The 24253-nt window shown below is 35.0% G+C and overlaps 1 protein-coding gene across 2 annotated transcripts in view; it reads right to left on the bottom strand.

Annotated features, from left to right (window-relative positions):
• Positions 1-24253, bottom strand: part of LOC120413043 (protein tincar) — a 385369-nt gene that overhangs the window by 306743 nt on the left and 54373 nt on the right. Inside the window, exon 2 of one of the 2 annotated variants that reach the window (XM_052709629.1) lies at positions 6390-6433. The exons of the other annotated variant lie outside the window; for it this stretch is intronic. The gene's annotated coding sequence lies outside the window, so the exon portion shown is untranslated. The remainder of the gene's footprint in view (positions 1-6389; positions 6434-24253) is intronic. 2 annotated transcript variants of the gene reach the window in all.

Below are 24253 nucleotides of genomic sequence, written 5' to 3'. Positions count from 1 at the left end.
AAACATATCTTTGACGTTTAATTTTTTCCGGCAATGTTAAATAATAGTCAAATAAATATGAAAACAAAATGAGCAGAAATCGAGTACTGTTGCTGTGATTTAATGGCTGAATATTACCAGTTTCTTGTACTATTTAGATTAATCTGTAAAAATGTGAAAATTAACAAAAACTGAAAAAAATCAGGTATTGTTGAAATTTCAGTTTTATATTTCTGTTGAATTTCATTTCTTGACACATTACTTTGGGTAAAATTACATAAAAAAGTAATGTTAAACAAAATTTCAATCAATGTTTTACCTCCAAAAATTTAACTTTTTTATCTGTGTGCCTTACTGGTCGAGAACAAAATTAATTTTATCTAATATAATCTAGAAAAAGTTTGGTTTTGGAAGGATAAAGAATTCCAAAAATTATCTATGAAATCGGTCGATTTCCATTTTTTGTATTTTTTATTTGGCTCATACTTTTTGGGGGAAGCCATTTTTGTCATTGGTTCATCTATACAAGTCTCCATACAAAAATGGTGCGTACACATTCGAGAATCTGTAACTTTTGAAGACATTTTCTGATCGAATTGGTCTCTTCAGCAAAGATGCAGTTATTGATGAGAACTATTCAGATATGATACGCACTCGATTTGTTTTACCGATTTTTATTTTTTATAAAGAGCAATTCCAGCTCAAATCAGGAATTTTTCTGATACTATTGTACCCGACCCTCTCCGATTTCAATGAAACTTTGTAGACATGTTATCCTAGGCCTATATAAGCCATTTTTGTGCATATGGAGCAAATAGTACTCGAGAATAACATTTGAGAAGGGCGTAAGGTATTTAAATATTTTTGTATTCTGTAATTTAAAAATTACTGTATCTCGAAGCCGTTGCGTCGTATCAAAAAGTGGTCAAAGACAAACTTGTAGGAAATTGGACGGGCTTTCTGAAAAAAATACACTGAAACAAAAATACACGACACGTCTATAAGATTTTTCGATTTTTATGTTTAAAAGTTAAATTTGAAGGTGATGTCGCGATTTTTTTTCGCTCAAAATTTTTGAGGAAATAGCCTAAAATGTTACTAAAAGACTGATGAAAAATGCAGGATGGTATGTCTCTCCTAAAAAAATACAAAAATCATTTACTAAAACTGTTTTTTTGAAAAGTGGTCTAAACGTCAAAATTTTAAAAAAAACCGGTAGTGGGAATCGATTCTCCAGACAATTTTACATAAAAGTCTCCGTATTGACCATTGTCCTATGTCCAATCCTTGGGAAGATACAGCGGTTTTAAAAATAAAAATGTTGAAAAAACGGGATTTTTGGTGGTTTTTGACAATTTCTATATGACAGACTTGGTTTTTCAGTCTCGTAAATATTTTTAACGGAAAGCTCGTCTAATTTCCCATAAGTTTGCCATTGACAGCATTTCAATTGGATGTAAGGGCTTACAGATATAAGCTTAATTACATTGCTTATAACTGAAAATAGAATATTTTTTTCAGTGTGGTAGAAACCAGGATAGTAAATTTGATTACGTAAATATAAAAACGATATAAATCAAAAAGCTGTCAAAGGCAAACTTATGGGAAATTGGACGAGCTTTCCGGTAAAAATATTTACGAGACTGAAAAACCAAGTCTGTCATATAGAAAATGCCAAAAACCACAAAAAATCCCGTTTTTTCAACATTTTTATTTTTAAAACTTCTGTATCTTCCCAAGGATTGGACATAGGACAATGGTCAATATGGAGACTTTTATGTAAAATTATCTGGGGAATCGATTCCCACTACTGGTTTTTAAAAATTTTGACGTTTAGACCACTTTTCAAAAAAACAGTTTCAGTAAATGATTTTTGTATTTTTTTTAGGAGAGACATACCATCCTGCATTTTTCGTCAGTCTTTTGGTAACATCTTAGGGTATCTCCTCAAAAATTTTGAGCGAAAAAAAATCGTGACAACACCTTCAAATTTAACTTTTAAACTTAAAAATTGAAAAATGACATAAAAAAGGCGTGTATTTTTGTTTCAGTGTATTTTTATCAGAAAGCCCGTCCAATTTCCTACAAGTTTGTCTTTGACCACTTTTTGATACGATGCAACGGCTTCGAGATACAGTAATTTTTAAATTGCAAAATACTACAATATTTAAATACCTTACGCCCTTCTCAATTGTTATTCTCGAGTGCTATTGGCTCCATATACACAAAAAATGGCTTATATAGGCTCAGGATAACATGTCTACAAAGTTTCATTGAAATCGGAGAGGGTCGGGTACAAAAGTACCAGAAAAAATCCTGATTTGAGCTGGAATTGCTCTAAAGGAAAACCAATCCCAAAATCTGTAATTTTTAAATGTCGATTTTTTAATATGTTTCAGTTGACAAAATCCACAACTTTTGGTCAAAATATGCTGGCTTAAGTTTTTTTTTGTAAAATCTAATTTGCAATCGAAAAGTACTCTAAACATTTTTTGAAAAAGTCTACCATTTTCAAGTAATTAGCCATCTAATGTTTAAGTTTAACAGAAAAATTCCCGTTTCCTACTTTTTTTAACACTTTTGTCACACAAAACTCAATAGTTACATAAGTCAGTTAAGCAAGTAGTTGAATAATATATTATTTAACTTATGTTGAAGTTTTTTCTCGTATGTTGATCAAAAACAACTGTCTAACTGTTATTCAACAGTCGACAAGTTATGAGTGCTACTTGGGATTGCATGCTTGACCCTTTTGAAATGTTTATCTTGATTCTAAATCAATCAAAAAATTTGACACAGCGTCGCCGTCGTGCTAACTTGTCGTACCGTAAAACGGGGTGACTTTGATAGCCGGGGTGACTTTGATAGGTTTGCGATTTTTCCGCAAAATGAAGAGTACAATTAAAATACGTAAGGAATAGTTTAGAAACATACTGACCGTGATAGAGAAGTGTTCAAAGTACCTCAAGAAGAACTTTTCATAAAATGTTGACAAGTTTAAAAAGTTAGTTAACTATAGTTAAGAAAATGTTGATGAAAGTCATTATTTTAAACTTCTCTAAGTGTCATGATTTTCTCAATGAACATGATTTTTAATCGGAAAACGGAATGCATTTTCGGATTCTTTGGACAATTTTCCACTAGGAGAAGGTTAAATAAGTTTGTAAATAATAAATAATATGTGTTTTTGAAACACAATTAAAAAAAATCTCCTAATTTATAGGCAAGTTCAGTTGAACAAATTTCATGTAAAATGTGAAAACTTGTGATTCGTGCTTCGAATTCAGTATAAAATGCAATATAAATCGATAATTTTACAAACAAAACTAGTTTTAACAAATTTCAGGCAAAATTCCGACTTTTTAACAATTTTACCTAAAATTTATATGTATTTTTGTTGAAAAAGCTTATGAACTTAGTTAACTTAACATAAACATTGATTTTTTTCTTATAAACTATATCAGCTACTTTAGTGATGGTACATTTAACGGTAAAAATAAAGCTTGAACATCTTAAATATGATTTTAACAAGAAAAACTATGACTATCAAAGTCACCCCGGAATTAAAACTAAGAATTTTTAACGTAACTATTTTTCTAAACACTATTGAAAAAACTTTTTTTCCAAAATTGTGCATGGACTTTGTGTGGCCTACCCCAGTACATGCTTTAAAAATAATAATATTGAGAAAACCCTTACCTGTTGGAAAATATTCTAGAAACAAATTGAAATCCTATCAAAGTCACCCCGGTTTACGGTACGTGCATTTTGAGCTAAATTCAGTTAAGAACGACATTTTGTGCAGCTCACAATGCCTCACCTTTTGACTTTCACAGATCCCCAAAATTCGATTTCAATCCTGAGATTTTCAACAAAACCCGAAAAAACTCCGTGCATTTTTGTCATATCACACATGAAAGTAGTTTCAATCTTGTCGTGCTATCTTGTCACTCTCTGAAAATTGATGTAAGTGCGACAACTGGCCAAAGGGATTTCAGGTCAGAACGCGTTTGACACACGTACGAGTTAGACTCCCGTAGACATTTGTAATTATAACTCGGGACTCGAGCAACCAACTTCAACTTCGGGACAATGCACATAATGGTCAGCCAAACAAAACGTGTTTGTTATTGTTTACATTGCGTGCTCTCGTTTTTGTTTATTCAAGGTCAAACATTAAAACGCGTTGTTCTTGGAACGTCGAAATGGCGGGTGCGACAAGATAGCACGACGACGTCGACATGTTAAAAAATCATTGAAAATTGGTCCATTAGTTTCTGAGACATTGGGATTAGAAAATGTGGAAATGCTTGAATGAGACTTAAAAATACTTCAATTGTCTTGTTTTTCTTCTTTTATTCGCTGTATTTCAGCAACGATAGGTCCATTCTTCAATGTCTTTTAGGCAGATTTATTGGAAATTTTTTGAACTTTCTTTAAAAAAATATGTTTACTATTTCTGAAAATTGAAAAACGAGATTTTTAAGTTCAATTAAATTTTAAGTGACAATATCTTGAAAAATTGATTTAACATTAAGTAATGTCTATTTTTTTTTACAAAAAGCATTTTTTTTCAATAAATCAAAATTCGGCGGCAAAACTGCTGTCTTTTCTATGGCTCAAAAGTTGTGTTTTTTTTGTCTCTATGCGTAAAGTTTCAAACAAGTAAAACAAAATTACAGATTTTCGAATATGTACGTTTCATTTTTGTGTGAACAACTGCCAACATTTTATGGAGACTTGAATGGGTGATCCAATGACACAAAATGGCCATTGGTCATAAAGAAGGCCCCGCACAAAGTTTGAGGCAAATACAAAAAATACATAAATATAAATGGTCGAAATCGAATTCGACCGATTTTGTAGAGAATTGGTCTTCTTTTTTTTTGGCTTGGATAATTATGGAATGCTTTTCAATAGATTTGTATAAACATGCAACATCGTTAAATTTATTTTTCTGCTTTGCTCTTCAGCATTTGAAATGAGTTTTAAAATTAATTAAAAATGCTTTACTTACCGTATTGATGTCTTGATGTAACTGTCACTGCTTTCATCAATGATTTGTTTTATTCACAGAAAAATATAAGCAGACTTATTTGTTGTTCTTACAATATCATATTAAAATTTGACACTCAAATTAATGCATGACCATTGATTCCCGAGTCTGGTAAAACAAAGTTTTTCATACAAAAATGACTATGTTAAATCTCTAACAACTTTTTTGGATCAAGTTTTGCAGCTTTGGTGTGTTCTACAAAGTTAAATTTTCAATGATCATCTCATTTTTGGGAATATTTGGATGGAAGTAGCGCACCCTGCCAAACCTGAAGAAAATTGGGTTTCCCATAAACTTTCCCATAAATCCCCTTCGAGCCCAAAATCCTAATATAGCTCAAGGAAAAATATTCAGCTAGTAGAGGGTTTGGGTTTTTGAGTAAAAGTCTCATATTCTGGGCACTCTACCGAACACATATGTTATGGTCGAGGTTTAACTTTTGTATCATTCAATTGGTTTCGAATGATGTATACGTCGATTTGGTCGATTCAGAATATTAATGAATGATGTTTGAAAAATGACCTGATAATTTGTGTTTTATTTTCAAATGTTCTAAGTTAAAATTTGGGTTGCGCCTTTTCGAGATATTTGAGTATTAAATTTGCATCTTTTTTACCTTAAAATGGCTGTAACTTTAGACCCTGAAGTCCAAATTTACTTGTCAGAGAATAAAAATGCTCGTTTTTAAAGTGCTCTAAATAATACATTTCTCTAAAATTTAATTTTTGAATTTTTGAAGGTTGAAGGATTTTTGAAGGTTTGCTCAGATGCTTTCTCTAAATTTGGTCGTAGAAGGCGTAGATTACGAGATAAAATTTTGGTGTCTTCGACAAAGTTACTTGAATTGGCATGCCCAACAACTTTCTAGAAAACGAAAATAATCCGAAAAATATAGTCTGAAAAGTTAAATTATCAAAACCACCTTAATCGTGAAACACCCTAATTTTGAACCAAACCAAAAGTTACCCTTTTCCATTTGCACCAACTCTTCTGAAGACACCAAAACTCCAAAACGTCACCATTTTTCGGGAAATCCATTTCCCATTTGATTTTTCGTTCTGGACCACTGTGCAATGATCGGACACCAAATTTTGATATTATTTTGGTATAACGGTATTTTATCAAATTACTATGAAACTGTGAGCAAATTTTAAACAATTTTGACAGGGCCGTTAATTCTACCTAATTAGATGATTTTCAATATTGAAACGACTTAATTTACAAAAAAAATTAGTAGAAACTTGTTGCCCAGTTCTAATGTCTTTCTAAAATAAGAAGACAGCAATCACAATTCAAACCTCATTCTCGCAGCATATTCATTTTCATAATCCCTTTAAAACTTCCCATTACTCACCTGTGCGATGATTAACTTCACCCAAGCCTTTTAACCGCAAAAACCTGCAAATAAAAAAAAGTGGAGAAAATATAAATCTCACCATTAATTGACTCATCACGCGGAAATTCACGTTTTGCTTCTCAGATTTTCCTCCCTCCCCCCCCCTCTCCTTATCAGTGCTGCCAGCAAACCGCTCTAATCCCAGCCTCCAATGTTTCTTCATTATCAGTTCCATTAACGGCGCTGGCCCTTTCTGCCCATAAATCAGCCAATATCATAACTAAATGATGCCCCTCTCCCTGAGGTGGCAGAATTGCCTTCATTTGACACCTTGGTCGTCGTTCGGTGAAAATCTCTTCAAAGTCCCACGAGCGGGGGTTTCTCCCTTGTCCGTTTAGAGGGGGGGTGTGGCAAGATTGTCCTGAAGCGATGGACTGACAGGAATGAAAATTGTTGGTCCCTCTCCATAAAAATACCGTCATCAAGTAGAGATTCGTAAAGTTTAATGTTGTGCCGTTTGAAGAGAAGATCTTTTTGTTCTTCTTCTTTGAAATTGGGTCAAACTCAGCGTAAATTGTCAATCGGATGGCAACACTCCTAGACTTTTACTAGACTTTTTTAAGGTTTAAAATACATTTAAAAATATATAATGGTACCGTCAGTGGGGGTGACTATGGGTCAAAAAACGATACACCTCTCGTAATTACTTAATAACAAAAACAATTTAAATAACATCGAAAATCTTCCAACACAGATTTGTTCTTAGATAGTTTACTAACATTTTCCCAAAATATGGTGAATTTTGATGAACACTACCTTAAATGCCAATAGTTTGAAAATTGACCCAATCTCACCCCTTAGAGGGGGTGACATTGGGTCGAATGAAACTAAAATGATGCTCAAATACAACGATATGGTAAAAACAAGTCATCCAACAGTGTTTCTTGTTCGAGGGAATCGTATTGACATGCTACAATAATTGAAGTGGAGATTTTCAAAGACAGCTGTCAAAATAACAGGATTTGCTCTAGGAACGAGATTTTTTCAGCGAAGTCATCTTAAGATGCCCCCTACACAACCCTTCTAACAGAATTTGACCCAATCACACCACCCAGACCCAATGTCACCCCCACTGACGGTATCTTTTAAATGTGAAATTCCAATTTTTCCACATGAATTGTTGCAGAAATAAACCTTCAAATTTAAAACTTTATTTACTGTTAACAATCCAAACTGCTTAATCACGTAGATCCCATAAACCCGGCAATAACCGTTCATCCCTCTCAGGTTCAGGTAATTATTATCGATCCCTCAGGTGCCACTTTGACACTTAAGGGCTGCTCCTTCAATCGATGTGGGAGGTGCGGGCCCATCATGCGGAAGAAAAACGTTGACTTTTATTACCTTGAAAAGACGAAAATAAAACAACAACATCACTTTCGCCGTGCATCCTAGCAAGGATCGCTGCCTTTTTCGGGTTCAAGATGTTTCACAGGGTATATTGCGAACTTTGGAAAGAAGCCGTCAAAGTGATTAATACCAGCTCATTTAGCAGCCACACCGCACGTTTAAGGTACCGACATTTCTGGGTAAACAAGATGGGATGATGAAATTTTCTTGGTTGTAACGGAGATGTTTACTTGAAATCCTGAGAGGATGGTGAAATTATTAGAAGTCGAAGAAAAATGATTTAATTAACTACATATTTATTTGATGATACTTAAAAACATTTTTAAACCTTCATTTTTCAAAGAATCAGTTGTGCATTATGCCTAGTATATTCTAGTATATTATTTGTTCTTTGTTCTTTGTTCTTTGTTCTTTGTTCTTTGTTCTTTGTTCTTTGTTCTTTGTTCTTTGTTCTTTGTTCTTTGTTCTTTGTTCTTTGTTCTTTGTTCTTTGTTCTTTGTTCTTTGTTCTTTGTTCTTTGTTCTTTGTTCTTTGTTCTTTGTTCTTTGTTCTTTGTTCTTTGTTCTTTGTTCTTTGTTCTTTGTTCTTTGTTCTTTGTTCTTTGTTCTTTGTTCTTTGTTCTTTGTTCTTTGTTCTTTGTTCTTTGTTCTTTGTTCTTTGTTCTTTGTTCTTTGTTCTTTGTTCTTTGTTCTTTGTTCTTTGTTCTTTGTTCTTTGTTCTTTGTTCTTTGTTCTTTGTTCTTTGTTCTTTGTTCTTTGTTCTTTGTTCTTTGTTCTTTGTTCTTTGTTCTTTGTTCTTTGTTCTTTGTTCTTTGTTCTTTGTTCTTTGTTCTTTGTTCTTTGTTCTTTGTTCTTTGTTCTTTGTTCTTTGTTCTTTGTTCTTTGTTCTTTGTTCTTTGTTCTTTGTTCTTTGTTCTTTGTTCTTTGTTCTTTGTTCTTTGTTCTTTGTTCTTTGTTCTTTGTTCTTTGTTCTTTGTTCTTTGTTCTTTGTTCTTTGTTCTTTGTTCTTTGTTCTTTGTTCTTTGTTCTTTGTTCTTTGTTCTTTGTTCTTTGTTCTTTGTTCTTTGTTCTTTGTTCTTTGTTCTTTGTTCTTTGTTCTTTGTTCTTTGTTCTTTGTTCTTTGTTCTTTGTTCTTTGTTCTTTGTTCTTTGTTCTTTGTTCTTTGTTCTTTGTTCTTTGTTCTTTGTTCTTTGTTCTTTGTTCTTTGTTCTTTGTTCTTTGTTCTTTGTTCTTTGTTCTTTGTTCTTTGTTCTTTGTTCTTTGTTCTTTGTTCTTTGTTCTTTGTTCTTTGTTCTTTGTTCTTTGTTCTTTGTTCTTTGTTCTTTGTTCTTTGTTTTTTGTTCTTTGTTCTTTGTTCTTTGTTCTTTGTTCTTTGTTCTTTGTTCTTTGTTCTTTGTTCTTTGTTCTTTGTTCTTTGTTCTTTGTTCTTTGTTCTTTGTTCTTTGTTCTTTGTTCTTTGTTCTTTGTTCTTTGTTCTTTGTTCTTTGTTCTTTGTTCTTTGTTCTTTGTTCTTTGTTCTTTGTTCTTTGTTCTTTGTTCTTTGTTCGAAAATTTGTAATTCGAGAAGGGAATTTCGAGCGATTTGAGGACCTTGGAAAGGTTTAAAAAAAAAGAGAGATACAGATTTTCGGTTGTTTTTATAAAACTTTTCTGTGTACTGCCCCCGAATGCGTATGAACAAATTAATGACGAAAAACGGCTTATTTTGACATAAGGCATAAATGTTTCATACAAATAAAAACAAAACAAAAGAAAAATCAGTATTTTTTTGCAAAATACCTGACAACTGCTCAGGTTTGAACTTGTTTCATGTTAGCATAACTTTATTAAAAAATTATCCAACGTAATTTGTTCAATGTTGATTAGATTGAATTGTTTTTCATTTGTATGACCCAATGTCACCCCTGTTGACGGTACTCTATATGATTTGAAACATTTTCATAAAAAAATTAACTGTTTTACAATGAAGCTATAGAAGCTCAATGGTAAGGATTAAAATATTCCGTATTTTATCAAGTTTTGCAAAGTTTCTAAAAAAGTTTAAAATTTCCTGAACTTTTGTATTTTTCGTAGTTTTGATAAAGTTTCGTAGTATTTATGAATAAAACAAACTTTTTGAAATTTTGATGATTTTTTACATATTCATACTATTAATGATTTTAAATGATGCAGATAAAATTCTTTAAAAAGTAAAAAAAAAAAAATTGGTATTTTAAGTAGTTTTGGTTAAATATTGAAGTGTATTGGAAGAAAAAAAAACACTTTCAAAAAAGAAATCAATAATATTACTGTGAAAAAGATGAAGTTAAACACGAATGTTTAACAATTTCTGTTTTTACGTGGTTTTGGTAAAATTTTGTAGAATTTGGGATTAAAACACACTCAAAATGTATTTAAAAATTAAGACCATTTCAAAAGCATAAAATTTTCTGTATTTGACGTAGCTTTGTGTAAAATTTTATAGTATTTTGATAGCGAAATTGGGAAAAATATTATTGAAACAAGTTGATGATATAGTTGAATATTTTCACGTAGAAAAAGTAGGTTTATTCCATAATAAATTTTCCGGTTCATTGAAAATATTTAGAATTTCTTAAATGTATGCAGTTTTGTGAAAAAAAATGTAGTATTTAGGACGTAAACATGTAGTGCAATGTTTAGAAACATTTGTTTGGAACCCGTTTCAACTTTTCTCTCAATAAAATACATAAGTTATTGCGATAAATTTAAAGTTCTCGTCATAAAATGAGGGATTTATAACGTTTCTGTAGTTTAACGTAGTTTTGTGAAAGTTTACCGCCACCTTGGACGGAGGAGTGTTAGGAAATCATTGAAAAATTGAGGACTCAATGGGTAACACTGAGAATGTTTTAAATGATTTTATATCTTTGCAAGACCACATCTCTACAACCGAAGTCGAATCAAAAATGTCTGATAATCTTCAAAAGAAAATTTGAACAGGACGAGGAAGGACTTTTTTGCAAATTTTGAGAAAAAAGACATATTTTTCAAAAAAAAAACTTAACTTTTAGCTAAAACTCTAACTTTATCATAATTTCATAAATAACCTTTTTGGTTCCAAATTAAATTTTCCATCTTAAAATTTTTTTGGAATTTTTAGTTTTTTCATTTTTTCAAGCATTTTTTTCGAAGACAGATAAAACAGACAGAAGACAGACAAAGACCCTAATTTGTCTGAAGACTTTTATTGGGAAATCAATGATGCAAAATGGCTTGTTTGAACAATAGGGATCAAATCGACAATAAATTCAATGTTGATTTGCGAAAACGTAGAGAAATTAGGCATTTCAAAATTAGACAATACAATGTTTGAGTCTTTTCGTAAATAAATTATTTCAGTTGTCCTAAAAGTCCTTTTTTCAACACACAATCTGAAAACTTTCACTCCCTATCAAAATGGATATCAGGCTTGTGGCGTCTAATACTTCTTCAAGCATTTTCAACATGAAATGTTGAGTATAACGACGATGACGGTGCTGGTTGTCTTCTGGAGTTTCTTTGTTCCCAGCGTGAATTTCCTCTCGGAGTGCAAGTTGAAGGACCTTTCTCTGAAATTGATTATTTCTGCTGATTTTGTTACTAAGTTAAAAAATGCCTTATTATTTAAAAAAAAATGTTTTGGTTTGCATTGAGACGTTTTACTTAAATTTCGAAAAAAAAATCCTTGTAGAAAAAATAATCGTTCTGCAGAAACCATAAAAATGACAAGAACAACTCCGTTATTAGCGTTTGAAGTTTTTTGGCAACACGTGCGCGCACGGTTCTCCCGCTGGGTAATCCCCGGGAGTCAAGTCAGCGTAAGCTTCTGTCAGGAATACAAATATCGGGATCAGCGAATTTCGAGGGGGTTCAAGAGAGTGTAGACTTCAGGTTGATACCACGGTTGCATACACTCTTCCTCGTAGAAGATGAAATGAAACGAATTTCCACGAGATAATGCGTCATAAAAGCATATTTTACGAGCACTAGAGAGAGGGGAGAGCCGCCGTCAAAATGGGTGAAGTACCATTTTTACGACCTGGAAAATTACACTTTTCGTTGAGAAGCTTCACCAGGAGAAAGGGGAGCAGGGCATGTGTTTTGCACTCACGTAACATGCTAATCCTAAGCCCAGACAGTCTCAAGTTTGAGGGTTTTGCGGATGTGGTTCGTTGGAGTGTTATTGTTTTTTTGTTGGTGGTTGGGAGGTCGTTTTTATGAGGTTATGATAAATTACTTTCTTCCTTGGGATGGAGAACAATGACTAATTGGTAATTGGGTTTTTGAAATATGGAAGGATGAAAAATGTTTTCAAATATTCAAATGTTTAACAAAAGATGCTTTAACTAACAGACATTTATTCCAACTTAGCAGTCAAAACTTAACACATAGGAAATAATGAATAGGCTTTAATCTCAAAATGATTTAATTTTTGAATTATTGCTAAAATTACCAAACCTCCCCTACAAAAAAAAAAACTTTCAGAAAGTCACTCGCACCTCCCATTGAACTGCACCAAGAAGGAACGGTTGCAACACTAATGACGGATTGTCCTTTCCCCGGAAAACCCCCTCCAGCGATAAGTGACACGCAGCTGATCGCTTGGTACCAAACCAGAAGCCATCATTACAATGCTTTACGCACTTTTTGTGTTCAGGAAATTACTGCCACCGGGAGGTTGACCCCCGGAAAAAAGAGGCCAAAAATGTGTCGATTTTCTGCTCACAGATTAATTTGAGAAGGGGAAACATCCCTATTATTGACACTTTTGATGGGGGTTTCCAAAGCATGCTGCGTTTGACATTTGACTGTTTTATGAGTTTTGTTTTTTTTTTTACTTTTGACACGTGATAATTTCCCAATTTCTCATGGTAAGTAACGTTGGGTGGAAGCAACCGCTGCGGAAGTCACACCAATAAACATACGAAAAAAATAAATTATTCATTACCACTTTGGTACTTTGGTAAAACGGAAGAAAATGTAGAGAAAGTGTATGAAGAGGGCGAGTATACTGTCAAGCACCGGCAAGTGCCGAGTGAGCCTTAAAACATTCGTGCGAACATTTTCGGTGACGCAGCTCCGGGCACAGCGTCGTCGTCGCCGTAGTGATCGGTTGTCACAAGAGATGAAAGATTTGTTTCTGAAATGTTCAAGGATCTGACACGCATTCAGTTTCCTGTAGTCACCACTAGAGGCGCTGTCAATATTGTTTACATGTGGTTTTTGAAAAGGTCGGATAAAATATAAACATAATTATTTTTCCAAAATATTTTATTGTAAATTTTCACTATCTTTTGCTTTTACATTTGAGATGATTAGAAGTACTACGTAATTTTTTCCACATTTAACATTTATTAGAATATTAGATCAGAATATTACAAAGTTCTACTTGACTATACAATCGATACTAAAAAAATAAATCACATTTGATTTTTCTTTGGTTTGAGCATTTAGAATACTTATTCAGTCTTAAATTAATCCTGGTTTCCTATTTCAAATCCGAAACTAAATATAAATCTCGGTTTAGTTTTCAACAAGACGTAGGTAAGAGCCAAAAGTAAACTTTTTTTTTGCTCCGGTATTCGACCTATTTACGAAAACCATTTTTTTTTTAAGATTGTTCAACAACCACACTCGTAAGTGCCCCAAACTAGAAATAAATGAAATTTTATTTCAATTTGGAAAAAACGAATAGAAGTGTGTGTTTTGAAAACCCACCCGAGTCTTTATCTTTTAGAAGAAAAATTATGACCGATGCGCAGCATACGACCTTTTCAAACGCCACGCGCCAATAACTCGCTCGCTTTGTATTTGGATGACAGTCGTGACGTAGCCGTGGAAACACTTTTCCCAAGTAACATTCTAGGTTTTATCGTATCCGTCACAACCACTATGAAACCTATCAGCCAAAACCAACATTTCAGCCACCACGTCGTAACAGCTTCCCCAAATCAACGATAAACCCCTCTTTTTAAAAACAAAAAAAAAACACGTAAAGTTTCAAATGCTTGATGTTAGTGAGCTACTGATTAACATTGCAAACGTCGAGTTACGATGTTTATCGAGCTGAAATGGTATGATAGGGTTTGGTTGCTGTTGACCACCGACGACGGACGCGAAAAATCTAGCGACCACACGAAAAGGCATCGCAAATCGGACTGGCTAGCTGTCATCAGGACAACCAGAGCTAGCCGCACCTTGACACACACACACGCACGCGAAAAAAAAACGAAAAATCTTGCGACAAGACGAAAAGGCATCGTAAATCGGACTATGTGGAAAAATGGCATTTCATACTTCTTCAAAAGTCTTATGCCAAACAGGTTTTATTCTGGCAATAAATAAACACTGTAGGAATTCGAGCGAGAAGAAGGAAAGCAATTCTCGTTCGCGAACGAGGGAGAGAATTTTTTAGTACTTTTCTCTTCTCGCTCGCGCTCGCATTTTCATTCGCGTTCTCGCTCTCGCCGCGAGCGCCTCGTGCTAGCCGTTCGTCTCAAGCTGGGTGCTGAAAAGGTAGAATGCATAACGTGATTTTCGAAAGCTCCCCACTGCTCCCCACTAATACAACAGCACTACAGCTGTAAACATAAACAAAGTAGAAGGCTATGTTCAAGCTCAAGCGTGACACATTTTTTACTGCTGAATTGAATTGTTTTGAAACATTTTGGATCTGTTGATGTTGATGTTTTCGATGAAAAATTTAGTGCATTCCATTTTTTTCTTCGTATACTAAACGATGAGCGGCCAAAAGAGGCCTTTTTTGTTTTCCACGTGATGAAAAATTATGTCAAAAGTGGGTGGAATTTCGTCAATCAGAAGAGCAACTGAATGGAAGTTTTTTTTTTTTTTTTGTTGGGTTTAGAACCACTGCGACCATTGAGTTGATCTATTGCGGTATACCCATTTTGTTATCGCAAATTTCAGGATGACACGTTACCATTTAGGGTTACGGTCATTGGCTGACACTGCGATGTACCCCAGTTTGGCAAGATTTCTAGGATGAAATCAACTACTGTGCCGGGGTTTTCTAGCCAGACATCATTTGGACTTATTATGCCCTTATTGAAGATCCGTCTTCTTTTTGCAGAAACAGCGCTGCATTCGCAAATCAAATGTTTTGATGTTTCAGTCTCACAGTTACAAATCCGACAGATATCAATTGGACTGAGCCCAATTTTTTTCAGGTGATATCTAGACGGACAGTGTCCTGTTATGAGACCGATGTATATTCCGAGATATTTTTTATTCATATTCATGAGTTGAGCGAATTTTTGTTTGGAGGGGACGATAAACATTTTCGACTGACGCATATCGTGTGCTTTCACCCAGTTCAACTGAATCAACTTTTTCTCCAATTGTGTGAATTCCATATTAAGTGTGCTTTTCGAGACTCCGCAGAATGGTTCTGGGCCTATAAAATGCCCGTCCGAACCTCGTCTTGCTAAAAGGTCTGCTATTTCATTACCATCTATTCCTCGGTGACCCGGGACCCAGTACAGATGTACCCGGTTTCTGGATGCTAATTGTTTCAAAAGTGTTCTACATTCCCAAACAAGCCTGGACTGGCATGTTGGCGATTTTAATGCATTCAAGGCAGCTTGACTGTCTGAGAAGATACATATTTTTGCAAATCTGTAATTTCGTTTTAAACAGATTGCTGTACATTCCACAATAGCGTATATTTCCGCTAAAAATACTGTTGACCATTGTCCCATAGGTATTGAAATATTCAGTCCAGGACCAGTTATTCCGAGATTATGTATCTTTGATGTGCAGTTATAACATCGGAGTAAGATTATCCAATATTATTTGGCAGGTACCATTCATAGTTATTGATAATTCGTCGCTAACATTTCAAAAAGCGTCATAAACATAGGTTTTGCATGAGACATAGCGATTTTGAAATGCGAGCAACGAATCATGCCAATCTCGATTTCAAACCTGTTCATAAGATCTTTCGACTTCGAAAACCTTAATAGCTCGACGCCATCGACTTTTTTTTATTCCTGACAAAATAAATTATAGATCGATCACAATACTTGCCACTTATTGGTATTATTTTGTGAACGTAAATTGGTTCCACTTTGACAGTTCTGAATTGAGGCCGCTTTGCGGACAACTATTCTGCACCCAGGTCTCAAGCTAGAAATTTGTTTATCAGGCTTATGATTGCGAACCAGGCGATGGTATAGGGGTGTAACTTCAATCGCTGGGTTATTTTTTGTTCGTTTTTAACACGATCGACTTCTCGCGAACGGGCAATTCTGGCTCACGAGCCGGCTCGTTTGGCCGGCTGTTTGAGTGGTGCTCATTTTTCGTTCGTTTCGTCTTCGTGTTTACGTTCACCGATCGTCGCCAAGCAATGACGATCATGATAGGCGTTGTGTGTCAGCGATCAAACATTGTTTTGAAAAATTATCGCTGACAGAAAGTTCTATCGAATATCGAGCAGTCCCATTCAGTGATAGATCCCTTTTCAAGCATTGATGAGGATCATGTGATAAATTATATTGAAGCTAATTAAATTAATGTGAGAGTTTATTTCTCGCATAAGGTGGCACAATTTCAGCTCCGGTTAAAATTCTATCGATGAATGTGAGGGAGATAGAGCTTAAAAAATTAAGTTGCTTCATTAAAAATAATGGTTTTGTTTTTAAAGTATCTTATGACAAAATAAATATATTATTGCAGTTGAAAAAAAATATCAAATTATTTTTGTACTTCTATGGCTATGTCTGAAAGTTAGCATAACGTGTGTTTACATCCAGGCAATGCTGTAGAGCGAGTAGTTTGATTTGATTTTTTTGTGTGTTTTCATCAATTTTTATGGCATTTATTGCTATTTTCTATTTTTTCTGCCAAGATGGCGGTCAACCACATTCAATCAGGCCATGCCTTCAGCGCCATATTTATGCACTACTATTTGGCCGCGATAAATGCTTTTTTCGGATCTTATGGTTTTAAGTAAGCATTATGCATGCCTAATGACACTTGACAGCTGAAACACCCATGGTTTTAAAGAAGCATGCGATAAAACTGTTTGGCATGGCATTCGGGTTTTCAAGATTCTTTTGAATTTTTCATAAAACAGTATTAAAAGCCATTTGGCTTTTATGTTCACCTGATTTTTGGTTCGAGGTGTAAGAGCTTGTTATGAGCGCTAGCTCATTGGTTGTGGTTGTTACCGTTGCGATTGATCATCTTTCCTGTTCGATAAGAACCGGTAGGAGTAGGGAAATGTATTTCAATAGTAGGAAAATTGTCGTGTAGGGATGTTTGTGTTTTGCATGTTTTTCTTAATGTTAATTGTGAATATTAAAATAATAAATTATACAACACAAACAGATTAAAATCAGAGCAAGGTCAGGGAGTAAAATCAAGCACACACTGTATCTGCAAACCGTAGCCAACCGTTTGTTAACACACTCAAGTCTCAAATGCTGCATGGGAAAAAGGGTTAGCCGAAAGAAAGAGAGTGGACACTGGTCAAGAGGAAAAAGGGAATAAACGAATCTGGGAGAGACTGAGGGGTCTTCTCTGATGCCCTTGATCTTGAGCGCTCTCTTCCACTTCAGCCAGCGATCGACAAGGTCAGAAAGTCGACCAACAAGCGTTTTAAGTAAAGTGTGCAGATTGCACTATTCTGCCCGGTTAGGGCATGGCTGAAAAGAGAATCTACTACTAGGGAACAAGATCGAATCAGGTATGAGAGTGCTTCTGTTGGGAATATCCAGGGAAATCGGTGTCTGCAGATCGATAATAGCGAGTTCTAATCCACGCGCAATCCCAACAGGACCCGTAATTGTGAACTAAAAGTTACGTTTGTGGTTCTGCCTCGCAGAACCAGACCACACCATCAAAGGTCAACCTGTGGTCTAGTGGCCGCTCCAGTGACCCCGGAGCCCACCGACTCATCAAGTCACCTGTACAGTCCAGCCCTGTGGCCTGTACGCCAGCATTCGAAGGTTATATGTACCACGTGGTCCGAGGGAGCTGTCTACACGATGCAAGTTTGAAGAACTGAAATGAGCTGCACAAGAACCAGGGGCCACGCTTGGTCCAGAGCACGAGCGCATTGCCGAGGTTTCCAGCGCGAGCAACGGGCGTCCCTTCCGCGATGGCCAACGACGACCGTGAGGCCCGGAAGTACGCTGAATCTGGAGGACGAGTCTTGGCGTCGTCCACGGGGTGGAGACGCTGACGAGGAGCAGCAGTAAACGCCAGCCCAGCAAGATCCCCCCCCCCCCCCACACACACACACACACACACACACACACATCCACACAGTAAGTGAATAAAAAGTAGTTTAAAGAGTGATCTAGTGTCTTGTTACTTTGGTTACTGAGAAATCGAGCCGACCTTGAACTGCGAGCTCTTGTTTGCTGATCTAGCCATCGCGAGAAAAGAGGCCCTGTGCCCACCCCTGTCGGCCGTGGCTCCAAGACCAACCGGCAGGGGCGTTGTCAGGGCCCCTCAGGTCCAAGAGGGTACGATGTCCCAGCTAGTAATATGGTAAATGCCGAAATAAAACTTTAAAGCAATCAAGATGCTTGCATAAAACCTCAATAAAACTAGGTAATGACTAGTTGGTTTTAAAATGTGGCTTGGCTAAAGAGGAAAATCGTTAAAAATGAAAGCTCATTACAAGACGCATTACGTTTGGACAAAAGTAATCCTGAATTCTTCAAAACGCACTTTATGACAAGATAACACAACGGCGACTGTGGTGGGAAATTTCGAGGAACTTTCCTCTTGGTGGTGGATCATGCTGGTTGGTAGGAACCTCATGTGTCGTTTTATTTATTTTTATATGCCGGACATGATTGATATCGCAATAAAATATCCATAATTTATTAAGTTTATCGGTTTCGGTGAGAAAAATCAGCATGAGAAATAAAACGCATTTTTTGGCATAATAATTTAAAAAAAAGACAGGTTGCAGGCAAATTAATATTAAACATTTTTTTCAATTTCAATTTGTGTATTTATTAGAATTTAGCAATTCTGTTCCAGGATGTTACATTTGCAATTCAGAGATTTGGAGAACCTTTCAACTGAGATCAATTCATAAGCCTTTGCAGGGAGGGTACATATTTTTAGATTTTGCTAGCTCTTTTAGGGAATATAAATTTTGAGAAAAAAAACCCTAGATCTAATTGAACATTATTTAATCTTGATTGTTTATATAATCATTTTACGTTTAATTTGATAAATTCAAAGTTTAAATTTCCAAATAACTCCCAATACGCTAGGTTCAACAGCTTTAAGTACGTCATATTGGCTCATATTGCTTTCGGTTGACACTGTTTTTCTACCCCTTGTTGCCCTTTAGCTACCTTATCCCTGAAAATTGCACAGTTTTCAGACTGTCTCGCCCAGTTTCATAAAGATTTTTTGTTCTCCCCATTTCACGTTGCTCCGCTCAGGTGCAACAGCTCATGTTCAGCAAAAATAAAACCCAACTCACCGTCGTTCGCATTGAACGTGGCTTATTTCGTTTTTTGCTTCTTCTGTTTGCATTCTGCGTTATAAGCTCCATTTTGGCCAGCCAACCAACCAACTAGCATAAATATAACCGACTGCAGAAAAAAAAAGTGAAAATCCAAAATGTTAGGAAACTACACCAACAGCAAAAACTATCGCAGTCCCTTCGGGGGTTATTGTGGAAGATTCGAGCTGTGGTCGGTCACTGGACCGAAAAAAGGGACGTCTGATTAAAATGTCGAGTGCACCCCCGGGATGAGCAGGTACCAGAGTGGGAGCAGTTCAGTGCTGTTGTTCACCACGGGATATTTCACATTTTTGGGTGCTTCTTCAGCGTGAATTGCCATTTTTTTTTGTCGGGATGAAGATGTTGCTTGTATGGGATATTACTCAAAATCTAGATAAGATTCCAAAGATTCAAAGATTCAAAGATTCAAAGATTCAAAAATTCAAAGATTCAAAGATTCAAAGATTCAAAGATTCAAAGTTTCAAAGATTCAAAGATTCAAAGATTCAAAGATTCAAAGATTCAAAGTTTCAAAGATTCAAAGTTTCAAAGATTCAAAGATTCAAAGATTCAAAGATTCAAAGATTCAAAGATTCAAAGATTCAAAGATTCAAAGATTCAAAGATTCAAAGATTCAAAGATTCAAAGATTCAAAGATTCAAAGATTCAAAGATTCAAAGATTCAAAGATTCAAAGATTCAAAGATTCAAAGATTCAAAGATTCAAAGATTCAAAGATTCAAAGATTCAAAGATTCAAAGATTCAAAGATTCAAAGATTCAAAGATTCAAAGATTCAAAGATTCAAAGATTCAAAGATTCAAAGATTCAAAGATTCAAAGATTCAAAGATTCAAAGATTCAAAGATTCAAAGATTCAAAGATTCAAAGATTCAAAGATTCAAAGATTCAAAGATTCAAAGATTCAAAGATTCAAAGATTCAAAGATTCAAAGATTCAAAGATTCAAAGATTCAAAGATTCAAAGATTCAAAGATTCAAAGATTCAAAGATTCAAAGATTCAAAGATTCAAAGATTCAAAGATTCAAAGATTCAAAGATTCAAAGATTCAAAGATTCAAAGATTCAAAGATTCAAAGATTCAAAGATTCAAAGATTCAAAGATTCAAAGATTCAAAGATTCAAAGATTCAAAGATTCAAAGATTCAAAGATTCAAAGATTCAAAGATTCAAAGATTCAAAGATTCAAAGATTCAAAGATTCAAAGATTCAAAGATTCAAAGATTCAAAGATTCAAAGATTCAAAGATTCAAAGATTCAAAGAATCAAAGATTCAAAGATTCAAAGATTCAAAGATTCAAAGATTCAAAGATTCAAAGATTCAAAGATTCAAAGATTCAAAGATTCAAAGATTCAAAGATTCAAAGATTCAAAGATTCAAAGATTCAAAGATTCAAAGATTCAAAGATTCAAAGATTCAAAGATTCAAAGATTCAAAGATTCAAAGATTCAAAGATTCAAAGATTCAAAGATTCAAAGATTCAAAGATTCATAGATTCAAAGATTCAAAGAAGACAAGTGCTCAAGAAGGCATCGTCAAGATTTCACCCAAAAACCTCACAAAACCCCATGAATAGAAGCAAATTTAGCAGATTACCACTCTGCTCATCGCACAATCCGCACGACCGCCGTTTCTTTCTTCTCGTGCAGGATAATGATGAAAAGGCTTAAGGAAATTGATCTACCGCTGACTGCTGCTTCTACAAGGTACTGCCGCAGGTTTGTCTGGTCCTTTTGTTCCTTCAGAGTCGAGTCTGACAGGAGGCAGGTGAGTTTTGCGTGGAAACGTGCGACCCTCAGGAAGAAGGTCCAGAGGGAATCCACTAAATGGTTTGGGCTTTTTCTGATCGAAAACAATCACGACTTCCAAGTTTGTTTACTGTTGTGACGTCTTAGTCGGTCAAATTGTTTGACGCAAGGTCTACAATTTTAAAGGTGAGCAACTGTCAAACGCAATGTTGTTGTCACCTTCTTGATACCGAAACCTAACCAAAACAAGAAAGATTATTGCGTTCTCTCAACATAAAAAAAATCAGGGGGGACGTTTGCAAAGGGCGTATCACAAGCAAAACAAAAAAAAAGACGCTTCCAAAAAATAAGGGGTGATTTCTGCGTTGTTCTGGTTCACCCATTGCGGGATAATTCAATGCCTATTAGTAGATGGCTTCCTTCTCCTTCGCTCTTTTTTTTTGCTCCGGGTAGAGATTGCGTCGAAAGTGACGTCCTACAGCAAAATTACGACGAACAAAAAGATTCCGGAATCAGTCGGGTAAGCAGTTTGTGTGAGCCTTTTGCTTTGTGATGCTGATTGTTGATGCCCTGATTGAGAGGGATTATTTACCTGGGGAGAAGAGTTTGAAGCAAGGTTTTGGTGCATAGTGCAATGGATTGGAAAATTGTCGTTCTTTGTCTGGATTCTTTTTCTGAGATGAAAATTACATTCAAATTACGCAATCTTCACAATTAGAACTTTCGAAATGCCATGTACCTTCAATCATAATTTTGAGTAATTTAAAAAAAAGTTGAAACAAAAAGTAAATCAACATCTGCACTCAATTAAAAGCGATGTTTAATCTAATTACTACCTGCTCGTAGCTCCAATCAAGAGACGGCCACCTTGCAGAAATTTCACCCAAAATCGTGATCAAAATGAAACATCTGCTGTTCGTTCGATTTTTGGTCCGTTCCCACACCACGCAAGAACCGGTTCAAAGCTCCACCAAACTTCTGCAGAGTTTCCATAGACAAACGGATGTTAAAAAAAAACGAATAAGGAAGCTTTTGAAAAGTAGCATGGTCTATTGCTCTCTGGTACTCAAATCAGATTAATAGAAAATTTGACCAAACGCTGGTGGCGCCACCATTTCCGACTGCGGTACGTCATGAAACTAACCGTTTTTTGACAGTCGCATTTGAAATGACCGTTATGCAACGCAAGCAAATTTCACGTCTGTTTCTCTGTGGAATTACTACGTTTACGTCCTCTCGCCGCTTCTCCACAAACTCTACAAATCTTACAAGACTGTTGAACCGAAAATAACCAACCAAAAAAAAAATCAGGCCGCATCGTCGGCCGAAAAGGACAACGACGACGTGCGACAGCCGGCCAGCGAAAGAAGGGAATTGCGGGGACGAACGGACAATAACAAAAAAATCGGGGCCACCAAAGGAAGAGAGCGGTTCTTCGGGGCAAAGCAACGACCGATAAATGGTCACCGACTGGTCGGTCAGCGAAGCCCCGGTGAAAACGAGGTTTGGCGCGGACTGCAAACATCGATTTGTTTGGCTGTAGGTCGGACCTCGGGCGTGACGCCTTTGGTTCAGGGTACCTGCCAGAAGTGGAAGTTTAATCAGCCGGGTGCACCGTCAGCCAATTACAGGTTCAACCGGGAGGAGTTGAACGTTGAGTTGGCAGGACTTTCGAGAGAAATCACATCGATTTTGAAGGGAAGAAAACGTCAATTATAGAAGCTTGAATTTTTTAAAGTATCATCTGGGAATATTTCAATTTCAGACTTTTTAATGTAATTTTAGATTGTGTCACGTTCCCCCGAAAACCATTCCCCAGAAAACCGTTCCCCAGAAAACCATTCCCCCGAATGTACCATTTCCCAGAAAACCATTCCCCAGAAAAGTTTCTTTCTCGAAAAATCAAAGTAGTTTCAAATATTAGTTTGTTTGAAATTTCTTAGAAAATATAAAAAATAAGACAAGGTTATTTTATCCATGCCAAGAAAATTTACTTTTTTTTTTGACAACAATTCTTGAGAAAATAACAGAAAATGTTTATTCGGCTTATGACTCGTTCTATTATTCTAAGAAATTTTCCCTTCTTTTTCAGTCATGTTAAATTTGTTATACAAATGTCGAATAAATTGCAGTTTCTTTCTATTTCTTTTTTTCCGTGAATGCTATTTTTATTTTGCAAAGAAGAAAAATGTTTGTTAAAATTAAAATATGATTATGGGTGTCATTGGTATAATTCCATTTGACATATTGGACCTTTGGCATATTGCTCATTTTGCATGATGATTTAAATTTTCTAAATTTGATTTAAGGTGACAAAATTTAATTTATCATTTTTGGAAGAAGAAAACTCTCTTGACTTACAATAACTGACTAATTTTTCCTTCTTTTAAGGTCTCCTGACACAAGTTGAATTTCACCTGTCTTGACTTGTGATATCTGCTAACAGAAGTTGAATTTTCACTTTAAAGTTTTTTCTTTCTGGTATTCTTTCTTGTTTCCATTAGGAAAAACTCTCTTGACTAGTGATAACAAATTTAAAAAGTTGTGTAAGTGGTCATGTATTTTTTCCCTTACTTAAAGAAGGGAAAATTAAACCCGTGTCAGCAGTTATAATAACAAGGCTATAAATTTTTCCCTTCCTTAAAGAAGGGAAAACTCTCCTCCTCCCTTTTAAAGGTAAAATTCAACTTGTATCAGTCAGTAAAGTTTTTCTTTCTTTAAAGAAGGGAAAACTTTCTAGCCTTGTAATAACTGCTGACACAAGTTAACGTGGTGATTATTGCACTCGAGCGTAATATTTCAATCTTTATTTCTCGCATCTTGTTCGAGATTTTTCGATCTAAATATTATGATCATAATTTGTCAATGGTAAGTCAAAAAGTCAAATTTAAAACATTTTCAAAATTCTCCAATCAAAAATCAAAAAGTTTGGAATTCAAAAATTAAAATTAAAGAGAAAAGAAATTTAAAAATTAAAAAAAAGATTATCAATTTAATTTTTTTTTAAATTTAAAAATTATGGAAATTTTATTTTTTTTGGAATTTTTGAAAATTTTGAAAATTTTGGAAAATTTTAGAAATTTTGGAAATTTTGGAAATTTAGGAAATTTAGGAAATTTAGGAAATTTTGGAAATTTTGGAAATTTTGGAAATTTTGGAAATTTTGGAAATTTTGGAAATTTTGGAAATTTTGGAAATTTTGGAAATTTTGGA

The sequence above is a fragment of the Culex pipiens genome, chromosome 3, assembly GCF_016801865.2.
Source record: "Culex pipiens pallens isolate TS chromosome 3, TS_CPP_V2, whole genome shotgun sequence".
Taxonomy (NCBI): domain Eukaryota; kingdom Metazoa; phylum Arthropoda; class Insecta; order Diptera; family Culicidae; genus Culex; species Culex pipiens.
Note: the sequence above shows the minus strand (reverse complement) of the source record. Positions and strands in the feature narration are given on the sequence as shown.